The sequence below is a fragment of the Aristolochia californica genome, unplaced genomic scaffold, assembly GCF_029961685.1.
Source record: "Aristolochia californica isolate CCGP_79_NKW_82.1479 unplaced genomic scaffold, dmAriCali1.0.hap1 SCAF_2, whole genome shotgun sequence".
In the NCBI taxonomy this organism is placed as follows: Eukaryota; Viridiplantae; Streptophyta; class Magnoliopsida; order Piperales; family Aristolochiaceae; genus Aristolochia; species Aristolochia californica.
Window position 1 is genome coordinate 13,564,165 of NW_027181881.1, and position 22,491 is coordinate 13,586,655.

Genomic DNA, 22,491 nt, shown 5'->3' on the forward strand with positions numbered 1-22,491 from the left:
GACAACTAGCCCAATTCGAATAAAAAGAATGCTCGCAAGGATAAATTGTTTTGAGAAAGGAAAAACAAATCTTGACCTGGACTGCTTTTTAAATAACACAACACACATGCAAGACAACTTCCATGTGTGGTTTGCGTGGTGCATGCATGAATCTGCTTAATACATGGACCAAATAGGTAATATCCGACCGAGTGATAGTCAAATAAATTAGGTGTCCAACAAGTCGCCTATACGGAGATGGAACGTTAAGCAATTCTCCTGAATCTAAAAGCTTTATGTTTTGCTCCATTTGAAAGTTCACAGGTTTAGCACCCAAAAATCCACCATCTTTTAAAATTTCCAAAGTATATTTTCATTGCGAGATCAAAATACCTTTCTTTGATCAAGAAACTTCGATGCCCAAAAAATACTTCAAATCACCCAAATCATTAATCCAAAAATAACTATGCAGAAATTTCTTGAGAATTGCATTTGACTCGAGGATCGGATTTACGGGGGATGTGCACATTTGTAGCATATGCAAGACACCCAAAAATTCGAAGATGGGAATAATAAGGGGGTTTGCCATGAAACCATTCAAAAGGAGTTTGGCAAGAAAGGAGTGGTGTGGGCAAACGATTAATTATATGAACAATAGTAGAAACTCATTCTACCCAAAAATGTAAATGGATGTGGGCTTGAAAACGAAAAACCTTAAGCTAACTCAAGAATATGGCGGTGTTTGTGCTCTACAACCCCATTTTTTTGGGGAGTATAGACACAAGAATGCTGATAGGTGGTCCCTTTTTGTTTTTATCTAAAATATTCTTGCATGGAAAAGACTTCTCCACAATTATCAACCCTAATGTTGGCTATAGAAACTTGAAATTGTGTTTGGACAAAAGACAAAGAATTGACAAGTAAATGTTATGTTTTACTTTTGTGATGCATAAAAACTACCCATGTGAATCTAGAATAATCATCCATAATAGTCAAAAAAATATTTCACACCAGAAAGAGAGACAGTTTTATAGGGGGCCCAAATGTCACAATGAATTAATTTAAAAGGTCTAATAGACGAAATTAAACTAACAGAAAAAAGAAGTCTACTTTGTTTTGCAAAAGCACAAACATCACAAGCTTTATTAGACTGGAAAGAGAAATTTAATAAAATATTTTGCCATAAAATCTAATCTAGAGGAAAATAAATGCCCCAATCGGCGATGCCACAAGGCGGTGGAGTAGGTGACTTGATGACCAGGTAAACAACAGAAAGTAGTTATTGTAGATGGAGGTGGAGATTTTGGCTTCACTGATGTTAACGTAATCAAATGATAAAGTCCATCTCGTTGTTCACCCAAACCAATCGTCGTTCTCGTCATCAAATCCTGCAAAATACACCAATGAGGGAAAAAAGGGTTACTTAACAATTGAGATCTCTAGTAACTCGACTCATCGACATTATATCCACCTTAAAGGATGGCATACCAAGCACATTTTTTAAAGTAACAACGGAAATCAAACGTAAATTACCAATGGAAGTAATCGAAGCCTGTTCTTCACTTGGCATAACAACTGGTGGCAAAATATGTAAGTGTGAGTCCTTGGTCACACTTAATCGGTTAACCTTTTTGGGTCGCATTGGCTAGTTGTCTTACATGGTATCAGAGCAGGTTTCGTTCGTCCCGCCTTTGAATCCTCGCGCGTTCGCATGTTTGGCGCGGGGACTTTGTATTTGCATTTGTATTTGGAATTTGTCCTAGGTTTAACCCGAGGGTTTGGTTTGCGGGGGAGTGTTGGAATATGTTGGTGATCTGTTTTATGACCTAGTCTTCTGCACCTTAAAACGGTTAACCTGTTGGGTGCGGATGGTTTGGTACTCTGCATTTGGCATGCCATCCCACATTTGAATCCCCGTGAGTTCATTTGCATTTGGTTTAGCGCGGAGACTTTGCTTTTGGCGGGGCGGGTGTAAGTGTGGGTCCTTGGTCCCACTTAATCCGTTAACTTGTTGGGTGCGGATGGTTTGGTACTTTGCATTTGGCACGCCATCCAGTGTTCGAATCCCCGTGTGTTCATTTGCATTTGGTTTGGCGTGGGGACTTTGTATTTGGCGGGGTGGATGTAAGTGTGGGTCCTTGCTCCCACTTAATCGGTTAACCTTTTTGGGTCGCATTGGCTAGCTGTCTTAAAAACTAGTGTTCTCGTTGCTATTGACGAGCAAAGTTGAAGATGAAGAAATAAGGAATGTTGCACCACTGTCGATAACCAATCAATGGAGTCACAATAATGATTGTAACAAACCTGAGGAAGCGGCAACAACATTAGCTTTAGGATTGGTAGATTGTGTTGTCCCTTTTCCTTGCATAATAGATAAGATTTGTTGAATTTAAAAATCAAAGAGACCATTGGTCATTTATGGCACTTCTTGCAATATTGGACCCTCCTTGACATTGTTTATGAAAGACTGATGACTATTGTTGCATTTGAAAGGAGTACTTCCTTGAATAGGCCTTTTTGAAACATGTTTAGCGTAGTCTGGTGGGTACCCATTTAGCTTCCAACACGTTTCTTGGACATGATGGTCACGGTCACAATAAGAGGAGTGTAAAGGTTTTTGATTAGGAATAGAAGATGAACCTTGTCCACATCAAATAGCCAAAGCTACCGGTTCAGTCCATTGAACGATCAAGGTTGAGTTCTCCGTCGTCTCACATACAGTCTCAAGGCTTCGTTGCTTCTCTTTTTGTACAAAGGAAGGGTAAGCTTTGATAACATTAGGAAGTGGACTCATCAATAGAATTTGCCTTCGAATTGCATTGTAGGACTCAATCTGCGTTTCTTATGGTTTGTCCACGAGCAAACGGTGTTATTATTGAATCCTTGTTCATCCCATAATCTTTTAAGCTTTGTGTAATAAGCTGCAACAATCATCTAATCTTGAGCAAGACAAGCAATGTCCCTTTCAATCTGAAAAATACGAGGGTCATTGATTTGAGAAAAAAAATGCCGAAGGTCCTCCCATACCTCTTGGGCGGTGGTCATAAACATACCATTGTCTGCAATATCTAGTGTGAGTGAATTAAGAATCCAAGAGAGGATCATATCTTTGCATTTTCTCCAAGAAGCTTACTCGACTGGTTTGTTTGTTACAGACGGCATTATGGTGGTTCCATCTATGAACCCTAACTTGATTTTGCATTCAAATAAATCCTCATGGCTCTACACCATGTCGAATAATTATCCTTGTTGAGAGGTTAGAAAACAAGCACCATTCCTGAATGATCTGATTGATGAATAAAATATGGATTGATAGCATCAAGCTTGCATCCATCTGATGCTTGATCATTCACCATGATGATGGGAAACGGTGACAAAGAGAGGCCAAAGAATAATTTACCCCGAGCGGCGCTTGACAGTAGAAAACTAGGGTCCGAGTTGACTCGACAAAAAAACTGGTGTGGCTCGGCTCAGTTGGTATCGGCTTGACTCAGTTCGTCTCGGTTCGACTTAGATCAGTCTTGACTCGAATCGAATAGTCTCAACTAATTTAATTCAGCGCAGCATCACCTAGGTTGGTGTTGTAAATCTTTTTCTTCTCACCTCTAGCTTCAGAGTAGAGCGAGAGAAAAAAAAAGGGTTGAAGAAGTTCGGCGACGGCGAACAGCGGGGTGACGAACAGTGGCGGCAAAGAGTGAGCAGCGAACAATTGCGAAGCTCAGCGAGCGGCACGAAAAAGCTCTGCGAACGGTGACAAATAACTCGGCAAAATTTCCAAGAGAATAAAAAAGCTAAAATTGCTCAACCTCCTGACACGAGGGAACGATAGCGGCACAGACATGGCAGAGCGCATGCTTTGATACATGTAAAATAAGAATTTCTATTGAATGAAGAGGTAATTTATACAAGAGTCTTACAATTTATAATCGTGATTTTATACAATCCTTTTACAAACGGTTAAACTTATTGTTGATTTCAACCGAGATTTTCTCAACAAATCCTGATGTTTTAATATTTAATAGACATTCCTCTTCTTTAATCAGCCGGGCATTGTGATTTCCAGTCCCGACGATGGGAAATCAGAAGGCTTTCTTATCAGTTGGGATGACTAGGAAGCAGATCATGTCGTTTCGTTCATAATTGGGTGAGTACTCCGCTGGTGAAGTCACAAAAATTAGCTATAATTTGTATCCGTGCGCTGTAAAAAAATATCATTGGGGGAGGCGATTGCAGAGAATTGAATATCGACAGTTTGAAGCTTTTGTGTAGAGAAGGAAAAATATAGATTTGGGGGAGAGAAGGAGATCGTGTGAAATGGCAAGCGGCGAAACGGCTGCGTGAGCGCACGTCAGGGTCTCAACTGAGTGTCGTTACATAAAGAAAGAATTTTATGAGTGGTCTGGTGAGAAGGGAAACGATGCTACCAATTTACTGATTGTTCCCCACTGAAGTTTAGATATGCAAAGAACAGGGTTTTCACCCATAAACGTAACTAAAATACCTAACAGGGTATTTATGTACCATTTTCAGCACCAATAAATTAGATGATCAAAGTTCTAGATGACGGTTCCATCAGGAACTGTACTGTTCTTTAGCACCACAGTGATTCCAGAACGAATATAGGCCCTCTGACGGTCTCTCTGCCTCTACCACATTTTGCATATAAGCCCTCAATTTATGTTGCGCCCTTTTTCATTCATGACAAGTAGTGGTGGCATCGAGCTGAGCTGAGCCGAGCCGAGCCTGAACCTGCCTATATTCGAACCGAGTTTGATTTAAATATTTTGAATTCGAGTTCGAGCCGAGCCTAAGCTCGAGCTAAAATTGTTATCGAACTCGAACCTAATAATTTTAACCGAGTTCAAGCTGAGCTCGAGCTTTAACATTCATTTAAAATTTTAAAAAAAATACAAGTCCGAGTTTGTGCTCCAACATATATTTAAAACTTTTCAAAAAATACATATCAAATAAATTGTATATAAAATTATGCATACATTTTACATAAAATTGGGAATGACCTCTACTTAAAATTGGACATAAGGGTGGCATCGAATCCAGCTGAGTCCGAACCTTGCTCAAGCCGAGCTTGATTTAAATATTTTGAACTTGAGCTCGGCCGACCCTAGCCTTGAACCTAAAATTGTAATCGAACTCGAGCCTAATAATTTTAACCGAGTTCGAGCTCAAGCTCTTGCTGAGTTTGAGCTTAACCTACATTTAATACTCTATATAAAATATATGTCTAATAAATTATATATAAAATTATGTATACATTTAAAAAAAAAAAGAATGATAGGGGAGGTTCAGGATTGAATTTCAATAATGGATTAGAACGCACTAATATTAATTTTTTTACTCCAAATGTTGTCTAGCTTATTTTGTAATTTTTGAATCGGGCCATAAATTTACTATGGCCTCCTTAGTGCCCCTAGTTGAAAATTTATATTTTAGGAAAAACTAGAAATGTTTTTCCTATGATACATATTTCCATAAAAACCTTTAAATAAAATCCTATTACTATTAGTGGCTTATTAGAAAATTACAAGAAATGTCTTAAAATTTTCTTAGGAAAGTTAAATGGACCTCTTATTGCCTCTTCTAGGGAAATAAATAAAAATTAATAATCAATCTAATATATTACTATACTTATCGATAAATTTTTAATAAAAAAATGTCAAACACAAAATTGCTATGAAAATTGTCTCATGCTAAAAGTATTATAGCATCAACTCTCAAATACTTATTCAAAAATTTTTTATACAGTTTTTTAGCCCATCTTGGTTGGAAAATCTTACTTAGAAAATTATATGATTTTTTTAATAACAATTTTTAATTAAAAAAATATTTAAAAAAAAACATGAGACACTAATAGTCCCTAGAAATTCATTTCTACATAATTATATTTTTAATTTCTTCAAGAGCCATGAGGAAGGAGAGTTTAAGAAAAAAAAATTTACTTTATGATCTCGCATGTGCGAAATCATCTTCGTGCCCCCCCCCCCCTAACTTAGGTCTTCTGCTGGTTCTAGTTTTCTGGCGAGACAAGGAATGAAGCCGAGGGAAAATTTTGTCGGCAACAGAAACAAAGGTGAAAGCAGATGAGGGGGAAGAAATCGAGCGACGGCCACAAAATCGACGGCGACGTAAAGGCAGAAAACGGTCAGCGAGGAGGCGGCCAAAGCAGTGGCCGAAGGGGCTCGGTGGTGATGAGGGGAGGAAGAATTTTCCCCCCCTCGCTCTCGCTCCCGCTCCGCTCGGCACTTCGGTACCGCTCCCCGCCCGACTTCGTCGAATCCACGCCGCTCGTTAAATTAACGAGCCAGCTTGCGAGCTTTTGAGCCGAACCTTGATTATGTCGAGCTCGGCCCGTTAATTTAAATGAGCCGATCCAAGATCTCAAATTAGGCTCGATATTCGAGTATACCAAATCGAACCGAGCCGGAATCGAGCTGAGCTCGAGCTATTAGCGAGCCGGCTTGGTTTGAAACCACCCCTTATGACAAGAACTGCTGTGTATATGACCAAAATGATATCGAACATTACACCAATTGCATGGATCCCAATTGTGGACCTTTGATTATGAAAATCTTTGTATTTCAAAATATGGCAGGTGACAAATAGGATAATCATCATGTCATTGTATTCCAAAATTTTAAAGCCATGAGCATGCATAGTGAAGGATGTAAATTGCCATTATGGCTATGTGACTATTTAAATGCAATATTTTTTTATGTGATGCTCAGAATACATCAACATAAAGCTGATCGTCTTAATAAAGTGGTCGCATTTATGATTTTCATGCTAGAACTTTTTGATCTTTGAATTCAAAATAAATGTTTAACAATCAAAAGTAAGAATTTACAGGCACGATCCAAATTAAGCTGTGAAGTGTTTGGGATCAACTGACTAAGCAAATCAGTACACTTACGCTAGTTATGTTAGATTTTCATTGCTGCTTGGGTTCATGGATAGAATGATATTTAAATGCTTCAGTTACGAGGTACTCATGTAACTTATTAACACGCACTCCATAGCGGCATGCAAGAGAAAATAAATCTAGACATGCTGATAGCAGGAAGCATGGCAAGACAATTACCTTACAAGCTTCAGTAGGACCTCTGTTTTGAAGAGATAAACACCCATCGATGCAATATAAGGGAACTGTTTTGCTTCTTGGCCTGACAATCCTAAAATCGTGGTGTCCACATGCTGCAGTAACACTCACTTCATTAGATAAAGTATATGAAGATAAGTTCTTGCCAGCTGCATCAAGTTTTTGCTTCTATAATTACCATATGATGTCTATGCAATTTTCGTTCTGCTGTGGCAATGCATATTGTGGGAAATATTGCGGGCATTGCATGGCTAAGTGGAACTGGAGATCCAGTGCCCAAGAACTGGTATAATATGATAGGCACAAGCAGGCTGAGTTCTGGGCAATGAAGCAAATATGTAGAAGATGCGGAGGGAGGGGTGAGAAAGTTAAGAGACCTTTAGCAAAACTACAAAGAGTAAAAATAAAACTGATACATCACAGAACACAAAGTAGTGGAACAATTAAAGTTAAAGATAAGAGAGTTTTTTAAGATGGATTAGACATCTCAGATAGAGGCCTAACTTTGCAAGGTGAGAACGGATAAATTAATTTTTAGTTGATGAATGGACAAGATGCAAAAGGAACATAGAAAACGATATAGACAAGGGTTGTCTAGAAAGAATTGAGGGGGCTAACCTAATAATGGAGCATGAAAGTCATTGATAGCAATGGTAAAGGATTTTTTCTGTTGATTCCAACATGATTAAGGCAATGCTCTGATGACAATAATTGTTCGAGTCTAGTATGATGTCTATGAAATAAGACCATAAAAGGGTTTTCACCAAAAAATAAAAAAGACCAGAAAATGCCCACATGTGTATACCATGGTCTTCAGATCTTCACCCTACGGCTTTTCAAGAAATTGACGAATCTGACCACGTCTATCGATCTTTATCAGGCCAAAGTCAGATGCCCGAGATTAAATCACAAAACGTCAAAGTTGCTGAAATAAGGAAAATCAAAGATAAATGTAAAGAATTTTTTTTTTGACAAAAAGGAATTTGTACGCGAAGTCCATGTAAATCAGACGAATCCATTTTCTACTTTCCTTCTCAAACGATGAGAAAAAGAATTCAATACAAAGGCTCAACAAAGCAAAAGATTGTCTGCATCCCCTTTGGGGGTTAGTCCACAATGCACTTGAATTGAAGTGAAGAATTAAGGGGGAGTTAGGGGGGTTAGTCCACAATGAAGTGGAATGAATTCCCCCCGCATTACCTAGGTCATCATAAATAAGGTGTTAGTGCAACATTAATTGAATTGAAGCTAGATAACACCGTTTTATCTCCTCAGGCAAAAACGATGGAAACCTGATTCCGCCCGTTTTTTCAAATCATCGACTTACCACGAGCGACGGCGTCGCTTCTTCCCCCCCCCCCCCCCCCCCCCCCCCCCGAAACTAAAAATCCTTTCTCATTTCCTCTTTCTCCTCTCTTCTGCTCGGTCTTCGTCTCCCGACGAATTTTTTCGCCTGACCTTCTTCTCTCGTTTTCGCTCTCTGCTCCTTCTGCTCCTCTCGCTCGGCTCTCGTCTTCGTTCTCTGCTCCTCTGCTGTCTCTGCTCCCTCTACTCTCTCGCCTTTATCTCTCATTTTCGCCCCATCTCCCTCTCTCGACCTTTCTCTTCCTCTCCCTCTCTCGTCTCCCTCTCTCTTTTCCCTCTAGGCCTCCATCTCTTTTCACTCTCGGCCTCCCTCTTCCTTCTTGTTCTCGCTCTTCTCTTTCCTCCTCCCCCGATTTCCTTTGATTTAACCTATTGCGATTTCGATATCCTTCGATTTCCTTCAATCTTCTTCAATTTTCGATAGTAGGCGTCGATTTCTTCCATTGGGCTTACATTTCCCCATTCGGCGGTGATTTCCCCCAAATTTCATAAGGTAATCCGAAACCCTAATTTTTTTTTCAACTAATTTAGTTTTGTGTTTGAATTAATTTTAATTTTTGTGCGTAATTTATCTTGATTGTGGCCAAATTAATTCCAATAATATCACATTCATTGAAGTTGTTTTTATCTTTCATAAACTTGTGATCGCATTTATTTCTTATACTGTTTATCAGGAATAACTCTACGATCGTCACAAAAGTGACTTGTTCCGACTCTAAACATAACTCCCCTTTTATTAGTTGGTTTGTTATAGATTTGATTGTGCCCCAATAAATAATTTGGAAGAACTGTAACGTCTCCCCGTTTGCTTTTAAAAAATTTAAAAAATGCTCAAAGATGGTTGCTGCAACCTCTATCTTAAAACCAGAGTTGGTAAAAAGAAAATTGGCCGGACTCTAAAATTTGAGATTTATATACGAATGGGCATATATATTGGAGATAACATGGGGATGTAAGAAAGAGTATGTCGATAGGTACATACTCAGGAGAGTAAATCTGATGATGATATATATGTAGCAGGTTCAGTTACTACCCTTGGTATGAACCGTTAAAATCTGAGAGTATTGAAAAAGGGGAATTAAAGATCTGGAAAGTAAAATGCCCTGCAGAGAAATTTGCAGGCACTTAACAGTGCCCACCACATTGTTACTTCTGGTTTTATTAGCATACTTTCAACAAACTGATAAGCATCTGTCAAGTACCCAGCTCGGCCTAGAAGAACTACCACACAATCATAATGTTGTTGACGATGTTCTATGCCATGGTCTCTCTTCATGAAATGAAAATATTTCCATCCTTCTTCCACAAGATCTTAGTGGTTGCATGCTAAAAAGACGCCAGTGAAGGTAACATCATTGGGAGCCACTCTTGTATTCTTCATGTCATGAAATAGTTTAATGGCTTCACCACCACAACCATGTAATCCATAACCCATGATGAGGGCACTCCATGACACAACATCCTTGTTTTGTAAACGGTCAAACACAGAATGAGCATGCTCCAAGCTTCCACACTTTGCATACATGTCAATAAGAGCCGTATTAACAAACATATCAGCTGTAAAGTCACTGCCTTTAACAAATTTGTTCTAGTCATCTGCAATGAAATTAGTTAGATTAATTTTGAAATGTTTTAGAATGTTGTTGAATATGTTTGAAGTGCTATGGAATGTTTATGTCATGTGGTGAGGAGATTTTGAAGTTATAAATATCCACCACATGGTCCAATTCAAACAAGGCTGAGTGGCCTACACGGGCGTCCATTAGCCAATGAAACCCGACCCCCATCAATGACGATGTACGGTTCGTAGTGACTGTGAAGTCATATGGGGCTCTACCAGGGGTGTTCGGTGAATTTGGACTTCATGAGTTTGTTTTTGCATTGTTCTAGTCATCTGCAATGAAATTAGTTACATTAATTTTGAAATGTTTTAGAATGTTGTTGAATATGTTTGAAGTGCTATGAAATGTTTATGCCATGTGGTGAGGAGATTTTGGAGTTATAAATATCCACCACATGGTATTTTGTTATTTGTTGGTTGTATTTCTGTGTGTCCCTAGTTACTACGACGAGTAATGGTTGTCTGATAAAAAACATTTCCATGACGACCATCTCGGATTTAGATTATAAATGACTGGAAGAAGACAACAAATACCTCGATCATATGACATTTGGACCTTCGATAATGACAACAAAATGCTCGATCTGTTGGTTGAGCAAGTCAATATGGGGAACAGGATGCCTAATGGGGTTTGGAAGCATGAAGTATATTTGGACTGTGTCAATAGGTTCAATAAAAACACAACTAATAAAAAAATTGTTGAGCAGCTCAAGAATCAAACAAGATCATGGAAGAAAACTTACCAAGTAGTAACAAGTTGTCTCAACACTAGTGGGTTCGGTTGGGATACAACCACACATTGAGTTACTGCATGTCATTCTGTATGGCAAGACTATATCAAGGTCAATAAATTATGATTGACTGTAAAACATTTTCTATGTTTTCCGCATTACTAGAACTCTATGCCAAGTCGTCTAAATGATGTTTTATCCTTGTAGGAGCATAAAGAAGCTGAAAAGTATAGACAACAAGGCTGCCCTCTTTATGACAAATTGGCTTTGGTAGTGGGAAACTTAATAGCCATGGGGAGAACAAGTCAAACTGACGAAGACATGTGCAATGATGTCCAACATCAGGAAGAAAATGAGCGTGTGGACATGCTCGAGGATGTCGATTTAGGTAGAGATACTCCTTCGCCATTCTTTACAGAAAATGAGTCGGCACCTGATCAGTCTTCAAGTACTAACCCGTCAACTTCAAGTCGTCGTAGAAAGAGACCACAAATGACCACCAATGATAGTATTATGTTCGCTGATACAATGACAAGAATTGCCACCACACTGCAATCTCTACAATCTAAAAATGATAAAACCACCGAAGAGAATTGGTATGAAGCCCTCACAAAAATCCCGGACCTGTCGATAGAGATGCAGTTTCGCGCTCCTCTATTGTTAGATACACCAATGAAGAAGGATATGTTTACGAAGCTGCCAGTGGAAGAGCGAATTAATTGGCTTAAATATTGTGCTGGTGAAATGTAGTCAATAGTTTGAAGTACACTATGTATTTTGGGACGATTGTTTTGAAGTTTAATTATGTTTTTTTAATTATGACTCTATAAGACATATCATTGATAGATTATGAATTTTATTATGGTTAAGATTTGGGTTTTCATGATTGTCGTGTTCTTATTGTGTGGATGAATGTTGTGGGTGTGTGATTGGAGATGGTTTTATATAGTTGTGATTAAAAATAGGTTATGATTAAAGAACATGGTATGTTTTTGTGTTTATGATATTAGGAAGAAACAGAAATTATTGTTGTAGTCGTTATTATGGTTGTGGTGATTGTATTTGCAGGTTTCCATGGAAGACGAAAATAGGAATACAAAAATCATTTTATTGACATGTCTTATATACATGATGGGAAGATACTATATGAACCATAGGTATAGACGTACATTACATCCTCGTGGGATTGGTGGTCCGGTTTATTTGCAAAAGGCATTAGCAAAATCACCTGTTAAATTTTGAAAAGTTTACAGGATGAATCAAATTGTGTTTAAAAAAATGACAGAGATACTTTATAGTAAAAGATTTTTATCACATACAAAGACCATCTTAGTGGAAGAACAACTTGGATATTTTCTCCTAACTGTTGGTCAAGGACAAGCATATAGTGTCACAGCAGAGATGTTTGATAGATCAAACTGGACTATAAGTAGGTATTTCAATAATGTGTTGAATGCTATTATCAAACTTCGGCCTGATTACATCAAACAGCCTTCAGAACAGACTCACTCCAAGATTTTAAACAATCCAATGTTTAATCCGTATTTTAAGGTAACATCACTTGACATATAATGAACAATTTTAGATTAATATTTAGAGTTACTTGTATTAATTGAAATGATATAATTAGGATTGTATTGGGGCTATTGATGGAACTCATATCAAAGCAAACATCCCACTTGAAGAACACCAAAGGTTCTGGAACAGAAAAGGCTATCTCTCACAAAATGTGATGGCAGCATGTACATTTGATATGCAATTCACTTATGTACTTGTTAGATGGAAGGGATCAACAACTGATTCCCGTGTATTGAAGGACGCATTGACTCGCCAAAATAGAATCTGTGTACCTGAAGGTAAATAATATATTGTTATGTAGTCATTTTTGTTATTTTATCTTCAATTATCTTATGTGAAAAATATTTTGCATTGTAGGTAAATATTATCTAGTCGATGCTGGTTATGCAAATATGTCAGGATTTTTGGCTCCATATCGAGGAACTCGTTATCATCTACAAGAATTTGGAGACAACCTTCCTAGAAATGATAAAGAGCTATTCAACCGAAAGCACTCATCTTTGAGCAATACTATTGAACGAACTTTTGGTGCTTTAAAAGCTCGATTCCAAATGTTGAAAGTCGCTCCTCCGTTTTCTTATAATATCCAGATGAAAATTGTAATAGCTTGTTGCATATTACACAATTATATACGTAAAGAGGATTACAATGATATGTTTGAATTGGAAGATGATGATTCCGATGATGAGGTAGGTGGAGGAGGTGATGAGGTCCGATTAGCAGGTGAAAATTTGGATGGAGATAGCGATGATCTTGGGGATGAAGGCAACCTATCAACAACAATGCAGAGGTGTCATGCATTAGAATCCACTAGAGTTGCACAATTTCGAGATGCCATAGCAACTAGCATGTGGAGTGATTATTAGTGGTTGTACTTTATTACATTTGAACATGTATGTTGTCATTCGTATGTACTAAACTAGTAAGTCGATGATGTTAAACGCACAAACTCGTTGATAGAAATAATTTACTCTAATTATATACGTTGTTGTCATTTTATACCTTTTTGTTTTAATTTTATTTATTAAGTATTTTTATACTATATATTATGTTATTAAAAAATAATTTATTTATTAATTATATTCATTTATGTTATTTTTAACTGTTTTATTCTACTCACACGTAATTAGTTTAATAATTTATAATAAACTGTAATCATTAATTGGTTTAATTATGCAATTTCTATAACTAATTAAACAATTAGGTTTATTTATTATATTCCCTTATGTTATTTTTTAATTTTTATTAATTTTAAATAATTTATTTTACTCACACGTAATTAGTATAATAATTTATAATAAACTGTAATAATTAATTGGTTTAATTATGCAATTGCTATAATTAATTAAACAATTAGGTTTATTTATTATATTCCCTTATGTTATTTTTTTATTTTTATTAATTTTAAATAATTTATTCTACTCTCATGTAATTAGTATAATAATTTATAATAAACTGTAATCAATAATTGGTTTAATTATGCAATTTCTGTAATTAATTAAACAATTAGGTTTATTTATTATATTCCCTTATGTTATTTTTTAATTTTTATTAATTTTATATAATTTATTCTAGTCACACGTGATTAGTATGTTAATTTATAATGAATTGTAATAATTAATTGGTTAATTATCCAATTTATAAAATTAATTAAACCATTATGTTTATTTATTATATTCCCTTATGCTATTTTTTAATTTTTATTAATTTTATATAATATATTCCTGTCACGTAATTAGTATATTAATTTATAATGAATTGCAATCGTTAATTGGTTAATTATCCAATTGATATAATTAATTAAAAAATTAGGTTTATTTATTATATTCCCTTATGTTATTTTTTAATTTTATTAATTTTATATAATTTATTCTAGTCACACGTAATTAGTATGTTAATTTATAATGAATTTTAATCATTAATTGGTTAATTATTCAATTGCTAAAATTAATTAAACCATTATGTTTATTTATTATATTCCCTTATGCTATTTTTTATTTTTTATTAATTTTATATAATATATTCTAGTCACACGTAATTATTGTTTTAATTTATAATAAACTATAATCATAAAAGGTTACTCATTCTCTTCTTTATTTATAAAAGGACACTGAAATCTGTTTTCCAAGCACTAACACTGGAATCTGTTTTCCAGCCACTTCAACTGGCCTGGACTAACACCCAAACATGAGTTGAAGTGGAAGCAATTCATCTCACTTCAATTCAATTTTCCACTTCATTGTGGACTAACCCCCCCTTAGTCCTCCAAATGGATTTTTGAAGTTCAAGTTCATGTCCAATATGAAGATCATGTCAGTCATATACATGAAGATCATCTTCGCACTTGGTGTTAGTGTTGACGACATCATGTGCACTGGAAAATAGTTTCCAGTGTTAGTGCCCCAACATGAGAAAAACATAAAAAATAAGAGAATCTCTAAATCCTTACAATACACTTAATTACAACATAATCCTTAAACCCCAAATTAGGTAAAACAACCATTATTACTACATGAATATGTTATTTAATGTATAATTAAATATATTAATATATGCATTAATTGAATTAGATATTTTATTATGCATTAATATGATAATTACATGAGCCAATGAAATATGCACATAACGTTATAAATAACAAAAACGAAAGTAATACGTTGAGTTATTAATTTATTAATAACATATGATATACTTTAACCTAAAAATAAATATTTAAGAGAAAAAATTGATCTAATTATAACTTTAACACACTATATATTTATACATAATATATTTTATGTATTATTAATTAATAATATATTATCACAAAATTTAAAACCATTGGTTTAATTAACTATAGCAATCAGATAATTATGCCAAAATAATTTATCAAATATTTATTTTAATAATATTTTAATTATGACTATTAAATCACTATTTTAATATATTAATTATAAAATAAATATATTTAATAATTTTATAAATAAAAATAATTATTTTTATATATAAAATTTATAAATTAATGATTTTTATGACGATAGTTTAATTTTTCCTAAGTTAGAAAAAATTTCTTTTTCCTCAGCGGCGAGCCAGCGGGCAACGACAACGGCGACAGGTCAGTGGGCAATGGCGACGGGCAATGCCGATAGAGGCGGCGCTCCAACGGTACGCCGAGAGGGAGAGGAGAGGGAGAATGGCCAACGGGGGGGCGGGGGAGGAGAAGAGAGGAACGCCAAGAGAGAAGAGAAGTCGTCGCCAAGGGAGGAAGGCCTCCCTCCCTCTCCTTTCCGTCTTGACCTCTGTCGTAGAGCCTCTCGATTTCCCGTACTCTACAATGGAGGTCGATTGGGAGAGGCCGTAGAGAGGGAGACCGGAGAGGGACGGTGGAGACGAGAGAGGGAGTAGAGAGCTCGGGGTTTAGGGAGATGACAGAGGGGCTGCGGGAACAAGAGAGGGGTGCGGGAGCGAGACGGTGTGCGCCAGAGAGAGCCCCATGCGTGAGTCATGTACATGATTCTCAAAATCAGTTTTCCGCCATTTACTCTTGGGACATGAACTCCTGAGTCATGAAAGATCATGTACATGACATGAAGTTTGGCGCTCCCTAACGACATCAGGACATGAACTGAGTAATGCGTATGAAGATCATGTCCTGAATCATGTTGACTTAACTTCAACTCATCCTTGGGTGTTAGTGTAGACGAGTTCAAGTGCACTGGAAAACAGATTCCAGTGTTAGTGCCCCCAAATGAAAAGTATGATATAAACAAGAGAATGAGTAACTTTTATAATATACTTAAATAGAACAGATACCTAAACAGATAATTAATCAAAATAAACATGGTTACTGCACTTATAAGTGATTTAACGTGTAGTATTAAAATATGTTAATATCCTAATTAACGAAAAACTATATTATATTACTTAATGATTATAGTTTATTATAAATTAATACAATAATTACGTGTGACTAGAATAAATTATTAAAAATTAATAAAAAAGTAAAAAATAACAGAAGCGCATATAATAAATAAATAAATTATTTTAAAATAACATAAGAAATATTTTAACATTAAAACTCACTAATTTAATATAGTAATAAAAAATATATAATAAATAAATAAATATATTTATCAATAACATAATATATTTTTTATTTATTAATAATTAATAATATATTGTCACAAAATTTAAAACCATTGGTTTAATTAATTATAGAAATGGGATAATTAAAGCAAAAAAATTTATAAAATATTTATTTTAAAAATATTTTAATTATGACTATTAAATAACTAATTTAATATAGTAATTATAAAATAAATATATTAAATAAATAAAAATAATTATTTTATAAATAAAAAATATAAATTATTATTCTTATTACAATGGTTTAATTTTTCCTTAACTTAGGAAAAATTAAACCATTGTCTGCCTCACGGCGCGTGTCGTCTTCCTCAGCGGCAGGCCAGGGGACCACGACAACGGAGGCGGCGCTCTGACGGTACGCTGAGAGTGAGAAGAGAAGCCGGGAGGCTGAGGGAAGGGAGGGAGAAAAGAAAAAAAATTTGGCAGAAGGATCACGGGAGGGGGGGCAGTGCAACACTCAACGCATGATTCAATTGGTTGATTCACAAAATAGGTGGGAAACCAAATTCCCCGATTTTTGCCTGAGAGAATGAAGTGATGTAATTTAACTTCAATTCAATTCATTTTGCACTAATGACATTATTTAATGAACTAAGTAATGCGGGGGAATTCATTCCACTTCATTGTGGACTAACCCCCCTTTGGTGGGACTTGGGTGCATACTCCATGCCTAAGTAATGCGGGGGAATTCATTCCACTTCATTGTGGACTAACCCCCCTTTGGTGGGACTTGGGTGCATACTCCATGCCTCTAATTACAATAGGCTAATTAATAGTTACCTTCTCATCCATAGGGAACACAAGAAACAGATACATACTCCATGCCTCTAATTACAATAGGCTAATTAATAGTTACCTCTCATCCATAGGGAACACAAGAAACAGATACATCCGCACCAGACTTACCGTGCTTCTGTTTAAGGTATCACATTCTTAATGTGAGAGTCATGCCAAAATCACAAAATGCCAGTTATATGTATAATAAGAAGCTTCAACCAAACCTGCACAAAATCCATGTAATCCATTCGATAAATATGATCACCAGATACTATCAAAATGTTCTCGAATTGTCTGTTCTTGGCATCCTTTCCCAAGTTCCAAGTTATTAGTGAGCTGAATATTGAATAAAAATAATGTGCATAACTTACTAATGAAATCATGAGAGCATTTCTTGTTTCTGTGCACTTGATGGTAAAAATTATCTACTATAATGATTACATTCAGCACGGGCAAGGAACACTGATTTCTTAAGCGTCTATTCCTTATAGATCATGCTGTGATTGCCTACATGAATCCTTATCCACTTCACTCTAATCATTCGCTAGGTCTTTTAATTTTTTTGAATGAAAAATGTTCAGTTTCATTTGCTATTTGCATTCTTTAATTGGCTTTAAAAAAATCATCCACCACTAACATACAAATTAATATGCGCTTCTTTATTTTGCAGTTCCTCAACCAAAATTAGCAGAATCCATCTAACAGGTGCACTGCTAGTGCTTCTCTTTAACTGTTCATTTATATGTTAGTTTTATTTGTTTCCCAGTTTTAACACTCAGCCACCTCAGCAATCTCATCTCTCAAATACTCGAGGAAAAGTATGCAATTGGCACACCTCAAAGAGCCATATAAACTGTCTGACAATATCTGCAGTGCCTTGAAACCTTCTCTTGCCTGATTCTCTTGATATTTGTGTAGCTGCTAACACCTCCAGAGGATGCACTTTTTCCCTACAAGAAAATGTGCCACAATGCAACTTATTCTATTTGTCAATCGATTTCTCCGAACCGAGGTAAATCAAGAGATTGATTTTTTTTTCGCTACCCTCTAATTTCTTCCCGATACATAGATATAGAAGTTTAAGTTCTATGATACATAAAATTATAATAATGCCATTTCATAAATACAAATATATCATAACTCTACTCCTCAAATCCATTGAAGAGTCCTTGAGGACATTGTGGGAGGAAGAGGAAGATGAATCACCCTTATCTTCAAATCTGCAAGAGCAATCTACCTCTGCCACGAACCAGCAACAAGAGGAGGAGGTTTGCGTGAGCCTTATCATCAAAGGAGGAGGCTTTTGACTTGCTGGTTGGAGGAGATCTTCAAGAGGTATTTCTGATTACCTTTTCCATGTTTGGAAAGGTCTTCTCTGGTCTCTTTTACGTATAAGAAACTAGATACATGGTTTTAGGGATTTGTACCTGTTGACGTGAGTTATAAAATAGGGGTTTCATATCTGAGTGGTTAAACATTCCTTTAACTTGTTGGTTGCATCTATAATTGAGAAAAGGAAACTCATTTTTAATCCTAACGTAAAAGGAGAAGTAGAAGAGAGTCCTTTTCACAAAAACGTGTTAAGAAACCCTCAAACAGTGTTGGATCCTTATTCAACTCGTCGAGTTACTATATCCATGGCTAGGGACCATAACAGAGACTTCCAACCAGGCGCCGATAGAGAGTAGGGTCATCTAGAAGGTCCCCTTCATCTTTCCTGCATTTTACATTGACCTCCATAGGAGTATCAAAAGAAGAAGTGTCCTCCAAACCAGCCAAGGTAATAATATCTTGAATATACTTATGCTGGTTTAAGAAAATACCATTGGCCCGACGATGGACTTCCAGTCCTAAGAAGTATGTGAGCTGGCTATGATCTTTCATATAGAAAGTCGCATGCAACAGATGTTGAACCTTAGTAATCAAACCACAATCAGTTCCAGGAATGATAATATCATCCACATAAACCAAGATAAGGACTATACCCGATGCCGACTTGTGGAAGAAGAGAGAAGAATCATACGGACTTTGTGTAAACCGGAAGGTAATAAGCGTATTGCGAAACTTCTCAAACCAAGCCATATAGAGAACGTCGTAGCTTACAGACATCAGGAGGAGAAGAAGTAGTCATAGCACAAGGAAGCTTCATGTAGATCTCTTCGTGAAGATCACCGTGAAGAAAGGCGTTCTTCACATCCATCTGATGCAGTTTCCATGACTGGGAAGCAATAATAGCTAAGATAGTAGGGACTGTGGTTATTTTGGCAACATGAGCAAATGTATCGACATAATCAATCCCATATGCCTATTTGTTGCCTAGAGCTACTAGCCGAGTTTTGTAACGATCCAAATAGCCATCAGAGCGAAATGCCATGACTGGGAAGCAACAATAGCTAAGATAGTACAGACTGTGGTTATTTTGGCAACAGAGCAAATGTATCCACATAATCAATCCCATATTCCTATTTGTTGCCTAGAGCTACTAGCCGAGTTTTGTAACGATCCAAATAGCCATCAGAGCGAAATTTTACAGAGAAAACCCATTTACTCCCAAGAGGCTTAATTGTAGGAGGGCAAGGAACAATATTCCAAGTGTGATTCTCCACAAGTGCTCGAAGTTCTGTTTGCATTGCATTCTACCAACACTCATGTGTCATGGCCTGTTTGTAACAAGTGGGAATGGAGATAGAGGATAAAGTAGCCACATGAGAGACAATGGAGGACAAATCATACCAATGAGGAGGCCGAGAAGGGCGAGTAGACCGACGAAGAGCAATGGAACCTGGAGTAGGAGTAAGATCAGGTGCCAGGACAAGATCGTGAGGGGGCACAAAGGAAGTGGAACCAAACTCATGTCTACTACGTCTTCCATACACAAAACTAATTTTGAATCTTTCCACAATTGTCGGAGAATCATCAAAGCTAGGCAGAAGAGATAAAGATGCAGATGGCAGTTCAACATGAGATAGAAAGAAATATTGATTTTCAAAGAAAACCACATTCCGAGTAACACATCTACGATGAGCATGTGGATCATAGCAAACATAACCCTTTTGAGGTATAGCATAACCAAGAAAAGCATATTTAATTGATTGGGTTGTAAGTTTATGTCGTTCATGAACAGGGAGATGCACAAAACAAACACAACCAAATGTCCGAAGATCATAATATGAAGGAGAATGGCCAAACAAATTAAAAAAGGGAGAAACATGATGTAAGTAAGAGAAGGTAAGCGATTCATCAAATAAACCGAAGTAGAAAATACTTCACACCAAAAATGAGAAGGAACAGATAATTCAAGTAAAAGGGTTCTGACCACATCAAGAAGGTGACAATTTTTTCACTCAGCAACACCATTTTGTTGTGGTGTCGAAAGACAAGTGCACTAAGAGCTAATCCCTTTGTGAAGAAAGTCATGAAACTCATTAGACATTTATTCTCTACCAGAATCAGAGGGCATGACTTTGATGCTGGCAGAGAATTGAGTCTCTAGAAGCGCAAGAAAATGCTTAAATACTAAAAAAAACTTTGGCCTTAGACCGTAGAAAGTAAACCCAAGTAAACCGACTACAATCATCAATAAAGGTGACAAAGTACTTGTAATGTGCATGAGAAACAATAGGTGTAATCCCCCAAACATCAATATGAATAATATTGAAACATTGTAAGGCATGAGGTGCATGATGAGGAAAAAGTATAACTTTACTTTTGCCAAGTTTGTATAATGGACATTCAAAAGAAATATCAAGAGAAGAACATGCTTTTTGTCCCAATATACCAGAATTAAATATTTTCGAAGTACATCAGAGTTTGGGTGGCCTAGATGTTTATGCCACATTTTAGGTCCAGAACCAACAACATGACATGCAAAGGAAAGGAAAGGAAAACTCGGACTAATGGTGGAAGGAAAAACATAAAGAGGAAAGAGTCGTTCCACTTTAGGCCCTTTCGTGATCATTGTCCCTGACACTTGATCCTATACAACACAACCAGATGGAGAGAAATGGACATTAAAATTATTATCGACCAATTGACCAACAGAAATAAAATTTGTGGAGAGGTTAGGAGACACAAAAACATCCAAAGAACTGCAATCAACGATGTTAATTTTTTGATTTCCATCATAATTTCTGACATTGGAAAGAGAAACAACTTTATTGGTCATATAGAAGCTCCAGAGTCAAAATAACATGCCTTAGAAGAAACTCTATGATTACTTGAGAGCCCGAAAGTAGAGAAAGCATAAATGATCATCTGTTGTACAATCTCAGGAGTGAGTATGTTCGGGTTTGCTGAGGTTGTAGGTGCAGCAGGAATAGGAATAATCGGTGAGGTAACAGGCAATGCAGTAGAACTAGAGACACCAACAGAGGCATGATAAGCAGTATCCTGCTTCCTTTCAAGTCGAATGGGGCAGGCAGAGATGATATGACCCTATTTCTTGCAGTAGTTACAGAACTTCCTTGGGCAATTCTTGAGTAATATGACCAAAAGCTTTACGACTAAAGCACTGAACAACACACATGTCTTTTCCCTTATTCCTCCCCTATACCGCATCAGCCACAATAACAGGGGCAATAACATTAGCCCCTTGTTCCATGCTAGCCTAAGTTACTATACACTGATCCTCACGAAGAAGTTCACTGAAACAAGTATCTAGAGATGGTATAGGATCACAATTCATCAGATTAGACCGTGCAATTTCAAAATCGGAATGGAGCTTCATCAAGAATTGATCTCTCTAGCTGGTTTCATGCACTACTTGAATAACAAAGAAAGCTGCAATGGGAACATTAAAATAAACAATGTCTGCATAGTTGGCCCAAAGGTTTTGAAACCAGAAAAATATTCCTCAATGGAGAGACTTCCTTGTGTGAAATTAGCCATCTCATACTCCAATTGAAAATGCCGAGCCATGTTGTCTTGATGATAAACCTTGACGAGGTAACTTCACATGTCAGCCGCATTTCTATAAGGCCTTAGATTGAGAACAAAGTGAGGCTCAATGGAGCCAAGGATCCAGGTCATGACCCTAACATCCTTGACTGTTCACTTGGATAAAGCCTCGGCCTCTCGAGGTGTGGGATCACTCCCATCTATATGACCCCATAACTCTTTTCCCATAACGAATAAATGAAATTGCAATTCCCAGGCAGTGTAATTTTTACCAGTGAAACGGATAAGGAATGAGTCTAACCTAT